At 47.6% G+C, this 7567-nt stretch overlaps 1 pseudogene across 1 annotated transcript in view; it reads left to right on the top strand.

Moving 5' to 3' along the window:
* Positions 1-400: 400 nt before the first annotated feature.
* LOC308256615 (cytochrome b-c1 complex subunit Rieske, mitochondrial-like) overlaps positions 401-7567 on the top strand; it is a 10554-nt pseudogene continuing 3387 nt past the window's right edge. The window contains exons 1-2 of the transcript in view: positions 401-409; positions 2063-2758. The product of the transcript in view is annotated as a cytochrome b-c1 complex subunit Rieske, mitochondrial-like (transcript). The remainder of the gene's footprint in view (positions 410-2062; positions 2759-7567) is intronic.

Below are 7567 nucleotides of genomic sequence, written 5' to 3'. Positions count from 1 at the left end.
ACCGACACCTTTACAGGGGGAACCCCAGTGCTGAAAGATGAAACTAAGGGGGCTGCATCTCACACATGAGGAAACTGAGGCTTGACCTGGGAAGAAATTTCCCCAATGTCACTCTGACCTCTAGTTGAAGTTACAGTGTGGTAGGCCAATTAATGGCTCCCCAAAAGATGTCCGAGTCTTAATCGCCAGAACTTGTGGCAACAGGGACACTGCAGGTGTGATTAGGACTCTGAAATGGGAGATTATCCTGAATTATCTGGGAACCCCAGGTCATCATAAGGGTCCTTATAAGAGGGCGGCAGAGGGGTCAAAGTCAGAAAGAGATTGGAAGATGCTACACTTATGATTTCGAAGATGGAGGAAGGGGCCACAAGCCAAGGAATGCAGGTGTTCTGTGGACATGGAAAAGGCAAGGATGAGATTCTCCCCTGGAGCCTCCAGGAGTGCCGACACCTTGATTGGAGCTGGGCAGATCAGTGTAGGACTGGGTAGGACTTCTCTGTAACTGGAAGATAATGAACTTGTGTTCTTATAGTCTTTGAAGCCCCTAGTTTATGGTAAGTTGTTACAACAGCAATAAAAAACTAATACAGCAGCCCTTCTGCATCCCCCTTCATGCCTCCCCCGACCCGCAAACACACATACTGTTTCGGGTTATTATGACACGGAATGGCTCACTCTTTGCTAATTCAGTGTTTTCAGCATCTTTATAGAACATTACTAGGAGAGTAGTGGGAACTGACTGTTGTACTGAAGCCCAGCCACACCCACGGTCCACATGCTGTCTGCGCTGTTCTCCTGCTGCTACGGGCAAGGCTGAGGAGTTGCCACAGAGACTGTATGGCCCACAAAGCTGAGAACGTTCTCTGCCTGGCCCTTTACAGAAGGAGTGTTCCGACCCCTGCATTATTGCACTAGGAAATCAACCTGAGAGTGAAAACACAATGGCCAAACATTTCCATTCAATTAAATGGCGACCTAAAATACCATTTTTATTCTGCCACAGGCATGTTCTCTTATTGCCAGACAACTGAGAGGGAAAACTATTCAGGGGCCAAAAGGCTGTTGTTGGATTTTGTCACTTCTTTAAGCTGTATCTGGGGAACAGAACTAATGACGTTTGCTTAATTTGACTGGTCAGCTCAGCTCCAGTTTTCCAGTGGAATCACTTCTTGTTCAGATGCGCACTCTTGTCTGTGAGGGAGGAGTCTTTGAAGGTAAGTCACTGAGGGTTCAAATCCCAGCTCTATCACTTCCAAGCTGTGCAACCTTGACATGGTTACTCCTCCTCTCTGAGCCTCAGTTTCCTTACATGAGCAATGGGGATATTAATTATACTTTTTACTAGAGGCCCGGTGCACGAAATTTGTGCACTGGGGGAGGATGTCCCTCAGCTCAGCCTGCACCCTTTCCAATCTGGGACCCCTCAGGAGATGTCCGACTGCCGGTTTAGGCCCAATCCCACACCCACAGGGATCGGGCCTAAAACAGCAGTCAGACATCCCTCTCACAATCCGGGACTGCTGGCTCCCAACCACTCGCCTGCCTACCAGCCTGATCACCCCCTAACCACTCCCCTACCAGCCCAATTGCTCCCAACTTCCCTCCCCTGCTGGCCCGGTAACCCCCAACTGCCCTCCCCTGCAGGCCCAGTCACCCCCAACTGCCATCCCCTGCTGGCCCGGTCACCCCAAACTGCCCTCCCCTGCTGGCATAGTCACCCCTAACTGCCCTCCCCTGCTGGCCTGATCGCTTACAACTATCCTCGCCTGCCAACCATCTTGTGGCGGTCATCTTTGACCACATGGGGGCGGCCATCTTGTGTGAGGGTGTGATGGTCAATTTGCATATTACCTCTTTATTATATAGGATTATTTGCTGATTACTAAGTGATGATCCTAAGTTGCTTATTAGGATCATCATTATAAAGCCCCCGATCTGATGACTGGCCTCTACAAAGGGCTTAAAATGGAAATTCTACCCTTTTTTTAAAAATATATTTTATTGGGTTGCCATGTTGTTGGTCACCACCCACTAGGGCCCATTCACACCCATTCTATAGACCTCCTCCCACGCGGTGGTGGTGGGCGTGCTGCGGCCCCTGGTGCCACCGGTGCTGGATGCTGGATGTGAAGTGGCCCTTCCTCTGCCAGGAGTCACTGAATGGCCAGGCACGAGCGGGCCTCTGGTCGCCGTCGTGGGCCTCAATGTCCCTGCCTCCGTCTGTTATTCCCATACAGACGTCAAAGTGCCCTACTTCTTCGATCACTACTGCGCCGATGACTGTCCTCCAAGGAGTGCTCTCCTGCCTACATCGCCAAGAATGTCGTCTCCCAGGTTGTCTCCAGCAAAAGCGCCTCTGCCGACGTGCTAGCCATGTCCAAAATCAAAATCAAGTTGTCCGACATCCCGGAAGGCAAGAACATGGCCTTCAAGTGGAGGGGCAAGCCGCTGTTTGTGCGCCACTAAACCCAGAAGGAAGTGGGACCAGAGGCCTCCTTGGACATGTCCCACCTGAGGGATCCCCAGCACGACCTGGAATGAATGAAGAAGCCCTAGTGGGTCATCCTGATCGGGGTCTGCACGCATCTCGGCTGTGTGCCCATTGCCAATGCAGGAGATTTTGGTGGATATCACTGCCCTTGCCACGGGTCCCACTATGACGCCTCTGGCAGGATCCAGAAGGGGCCCGCGCCCCTCAACTTTGAGGTTCCCTACTATGAGTTCACCAGCATTCACCAGCGACAACATAGTGGTGGTTGGCTTGGCCCCTGCTCCAGGCGCAGGCTCTTTCATCCTCAGTCTCCTCAGAGAAGGTACCTGAGAGCAGGTCTTCTGTACTTCATGGGGTTGGTTTGTACTACGTAAGATTTGCTGATAATGTATTTGTAATGTTAATGTGAAGTGATTTTTACAGAGAGGAAGGGAGAGGGATAGTTAGAAACATCGATGAGAGAGAAACATCTATCAGCTGCCTCCTGCACGCCCCCTATTGGGGATGGAGCCCGCAACCAAGGTCCATGCCCTTGACAGGAATTGAAGCCGGGACTCTTCCTCAGTCAGAGGGCCAACGTTCTATCCACTGAGCCAAACCGGTTAGGGCAAATGCTACCCTTTTAAAATATGGGGTGTGCAAAAGTAGATTTACAGTTGTTTATGTGGAAAATAACACAATAATACAAGAATAAAACTCTGTTTTTCATGTACTCAGAACTGTAAACCCACTTTTGCTCCACCCTGTATATTTTTTTAGATTTTTATTTATTGAATTTAGAGAGAGAGAAGAAGGGGGGAGAGCGAAAGGCGGGGGGAGAGAAAAAGAGATATTTGTTGCTCCACCCATTTATTCATTCATGGGTTGATTCTTGTATGTGCCCTGACCAGGGATCTAACCAATTGAACTATCAGCCAGGGCCACTCCATGTAATCTTATTAGGTGTTTTATTGCTATCTCAGACTCACAGATGATGGAGTTATAAGGAACCAAGATTTGTTATTCCTGCCTCTAACGGAGTGGCCAAACTAAATACAGGACACCTAGCTAAATGAATTTCAGGTAAACAGAGATGAAGTGTTTTAGTGTAACTCTGTCCCAAATATCACCTGGGACACACTTACACTAAAAAAAAAAATTCATTGTCTTCTGAAATTCAAACTGAGCTGGCTGTCCTGTTTATTTTTTTCTTTTATGATAATCTGATGGTTTTAATTCTTGCAACACAGGAAGAGCTATTTCCATATCTGCTTTTCTCCCCAGAAAGAAATTCTAAGAAACAACCAGCGAGGACTTTTTTCTCTTTTAGATCCTAAACTGGCTTTTACCTGGGTTTCCTGAAGGTCAGCACCTCCCTGTCCGCCTCCCACCCCTGTCCCTCCATCCTTCAACCAGCGAATTGGCTTCAGCAAATACAGAAAAATCCTGGTACAAATACCATTCTGATGGGCAATCCAGACAAGGGCCCCATGCGGTTGGTTTTCCTTCCTGTTTATGCATCTTCTATCTAAATGAAGGCGTAATGATACACTTGCTATTCTTGCCATTTTTGCTCTGTTTGATGCTTCGTGATGTGCTCCTCACAAGTGGCAGTGAGGAACATTCCTTGTCTGTCACGAGAGCGCCCGGAGGCAACAAGCAACCTCCACCAGCCCTCAGAAGTAATTAAAAACAATCAACCAAAAATGCAAGGGGTTTTCAACCCGGATTCCAAACTCCACCTACTTAGAGCGGGAGCCAAAGGCCCTGCAAAGATGAGCTATTTACATTTAACTCTTTGATGCACAGGGGCTTCCAGAGGCTCAAACCTACAGAGCTGCCCGCAGACATCAACACCTGAGAGTGGGCACAGAACCAATAGTTCCCTTTTAAGAGACTGGGGGTGCAGTGGGGTTGGGTGAGGAGAGAGTCCAGCCCTAAACACTAGACTCTCCCCTTGCCCCCACCTTGGGTTGTTTGCAGATTATTAATTTCTAGCTCCTTAAAAAGACTTAGAGGCAACAATGAAAAAAATGACAATGTAAAATTTTTCTTCAGCTAACGTGAGCGGTATTTTTCTGAACAGCAGCAGGTGAAATTAGATTGAGGGCTCTTGCAGCAGAAACTCAACAGTTTCAAGTATTTTTTTTTCATGAAAGTCTGTACAAATCTCTAAATACAGAATAATGCTCCACCTCTGCGTTGACATCCAAAACGGTGGCTGATGGTCATTTTCTTTGGGGTGAAAAGAGCTGCGAATCCTGAGAAGGCAACTGAGTGAGAACCGTGGTTTTTTGTTTGTTTTAAAATATATTTTTATCGATTTCAGAGAGGAAGGGAAAGGAAGAGAGAGAAACATCAATGATGAAAGAGAATCATTGATCGGCTGCCTCCTGCACACCCCACGCTGGGGATCGAGCCCACAACCCTACCATGTGCCCTTGACTGGAATCGAACCTGGGACCCTTCAGTCCCAGGCTGACGCTCTATCCACTGAGCAAAACCAGCTGGGGCGAGAACCGTGTTTTCACAGAAAATGCTGCTGGTTGGGCCAGGAGCACAGAATTGGGTAAAGAACAACTTGGGAGCAAGGCATAGAGGATGCCAGAGCCCCCTCAGTGCACATCTAAGAGGACGTGAATGCAGGGGGGCTGTGAAGAGGAAAAGGGCGCGTGGTCTTCTTAGCAGGTTAGAGAGCTGAAATGCCCGGCACCCCTCAGCCGCGCCCCAATCGGCTTTACACCAGTCTTCCCAGTGGGCTCTACACTGTGTGGAAGAACAAGGAATTGAAGGGTCACACTGCATGCAAGGGTCCCACCCAGGTCTCTGCTCATGCGAAAGGCACATGCATTTTTGCTAATTTCCAGTGCAGCCTGCCCCGTTTATTAGTTGAACCTGGTGAAAGTGGGAAGTGGTGGGAACTTCTGGGGAATCCGAATGAAAACCCTAGTCGAGGAGTGTGGAGACCCAGCCGCTTCCTGTGGTTAAATATGCCTAAGCAGATGCCTCATTTTATCATGCCTTGCTCTTCTCCCTGTCCTGGGTTTGACCTCCCCATACAGCGTCCTAGTGTTCCTTCGGCCCATCTCCCAGGGAGCTCTTGGCCCCGGGGTACAGTGACTGTCAGCGGCAGGGTGACGCCAGCTAGAGAAAGGGACACACCCCAAACAAGGCTGCAGGCCCTCCCCCACTTATGCAGGATAAACACAACCCACAAGCTGGTTTCTTCTTCTCCCCATGGGGGGGAAATTCCATGGGCTAGCATTCCCTGGAATTCCTAAGTCCTGGCTCAGTGGGGGATCGGAGCCCCTCTGCATCTCCCTTTGAGCCTGGGGTCCATCCAAAGTCACGGGGGCGACTCAGGAATTAAAATATCATTCAGACATTTACACAGATCCCAGTGACAGAACTTTTTCAAAAGTTGACAAAGCACGGAATGGGCAGGGAACTGAGCCTGACTTGGGGAGTGCAAAGCAGTGGGTTTCTTTGGAGGGCAATGTGGCCATAGCTGTTCGTCTCTGAACGCACAGCATTTCCCCCACCAGAAATGAACAGATCTAGCTTAACAGCAGGAGAGTTTTGTTTGTAATAACAAGACTGAGCCCAACCTAAGTGTCCCTTAGTAGGCTACTGGTTAAACTGGTTCATTCACACCAGGGAATATGGATCCAGACACTGCAGGGAAAGAGCAAAGGAAGGATGTGTACTATGCTCTAACTTCCCATCAAAAAGGGGAGACCCATAGATACAGATATGTATGCAAAGAATTCCGAAGGCGATGCCTCTGAGTGAATGATCCAAACTCTGGGGGGATGCAGTGGGGTGGGTGGGGGTGGTGGAGATGATGTGGGGGGAGAAACTTTTCACTGTTTGTGTTTGTAAAAAATGTTTACTATGTGCATTATTGTTTTGCTAACATGAAATTGAATCTTAAAACACTGAAATACCACCTAATTCCACTTGTTTTCTGATTGATGATGGATTTATCTCGCAGACCAGATCAGCTTGGACATCATCGCCCCATCCAAGGTACTGTCTGCATTTTATTACAGCTGGCAGTTCCATTTAATCAGTTACACAATGTCATTTGCTGTGTCCAGTGTTGCTTCCAAGTCTGGCTTTGGGACCTCAGGGTAATCAGTGCTCTGCTTAACTGGGAAAGGGGCTTTGGCTCCAGGGAAGACAGAGAAGATGAAATTGTTTCTAACTGTGGCTGTAAAAAAGGGACTTCAGCCCTAGCTGGTTTGGCTCAGTGGATAGAGCATCAGCCTGTGGACTAAAGGATCCCAGGTTCGATTCCAGTCAAGGGCACATGCCCAGATTGTGGGTTCAATCCCCAGTAGGGGGTGTGCAGGAGGCAGTTAATCAATGATTCTCTTTCATCATTGATGTTTCTATCTCACTCTCCCTTCCTCTCTGAAATCAATAAAAATATATTTTAAAAAAGGAACTTCACTGACGGAAGGAAAGGGCGGATTAAAGAAGATCAGAGACACCTCTTTCCCTGGGTGACCCCAAAAGTTCTCCTAAGAAAAAGGAGGTTTCTGGGTTGGAAATGATAAGAGTTTAAGTGTATATTCATATTGATGAAGGCTACATTATTGTCTAGGCTTAATTCTAGCTCCAAATATAGAATATATTAGATATAGCATCCTTTACCCATGAAATAATAATCATTCATCTTAAGGAGATAATTGGAAGAATATATAAAATAGCATGTACAAATATATTCATAACAGTATTGTTTTTAAAGAGGAAAAAATGGAAATAGCCTAAATGCCCATTGGCGGGGGACTGCTTAAATAAAAAAGGGGAGCTCCATGCTGGAAGTGGTAGGCAACCATATAATAGCTGAATGTACATCAGTACTACTGACATGAAAAAATGTCACTGAGGGTAGGTTGGATTGGGTTGTGAAATATCATGTATGCTATAAAAGCAGGACTGCGTGACACATGTTGTGTGATGTGTCCTATAGAGTCTTACAGAAAGAACTCTCTCTCTCTCTCTCTCTCTCTCTCTCTCTCTCTCTCTCTCACACACACACACACACACACACACACACACACACACACACACGTCTGGAATGCGGTG

The sequence above is a fragment of the Plecotus auritus genome (genome assembly GCF_963455305.1).
Source record: "Plecotus auritus genome assembly, chromosome: 8".
NCBI classification, from domain to species: domain Eukaryota; kingdom Metazoa; phylum Chordata; class Mammalia; order Chiroptera; family Vespertilionidae; genus Plecotus; species Plecotus auritus.
The sequence above is the reverse complement of the archived record's forward strand: the minus strand, read 5'-3'. Positions and strand labels throughout refer to the sequence as shown.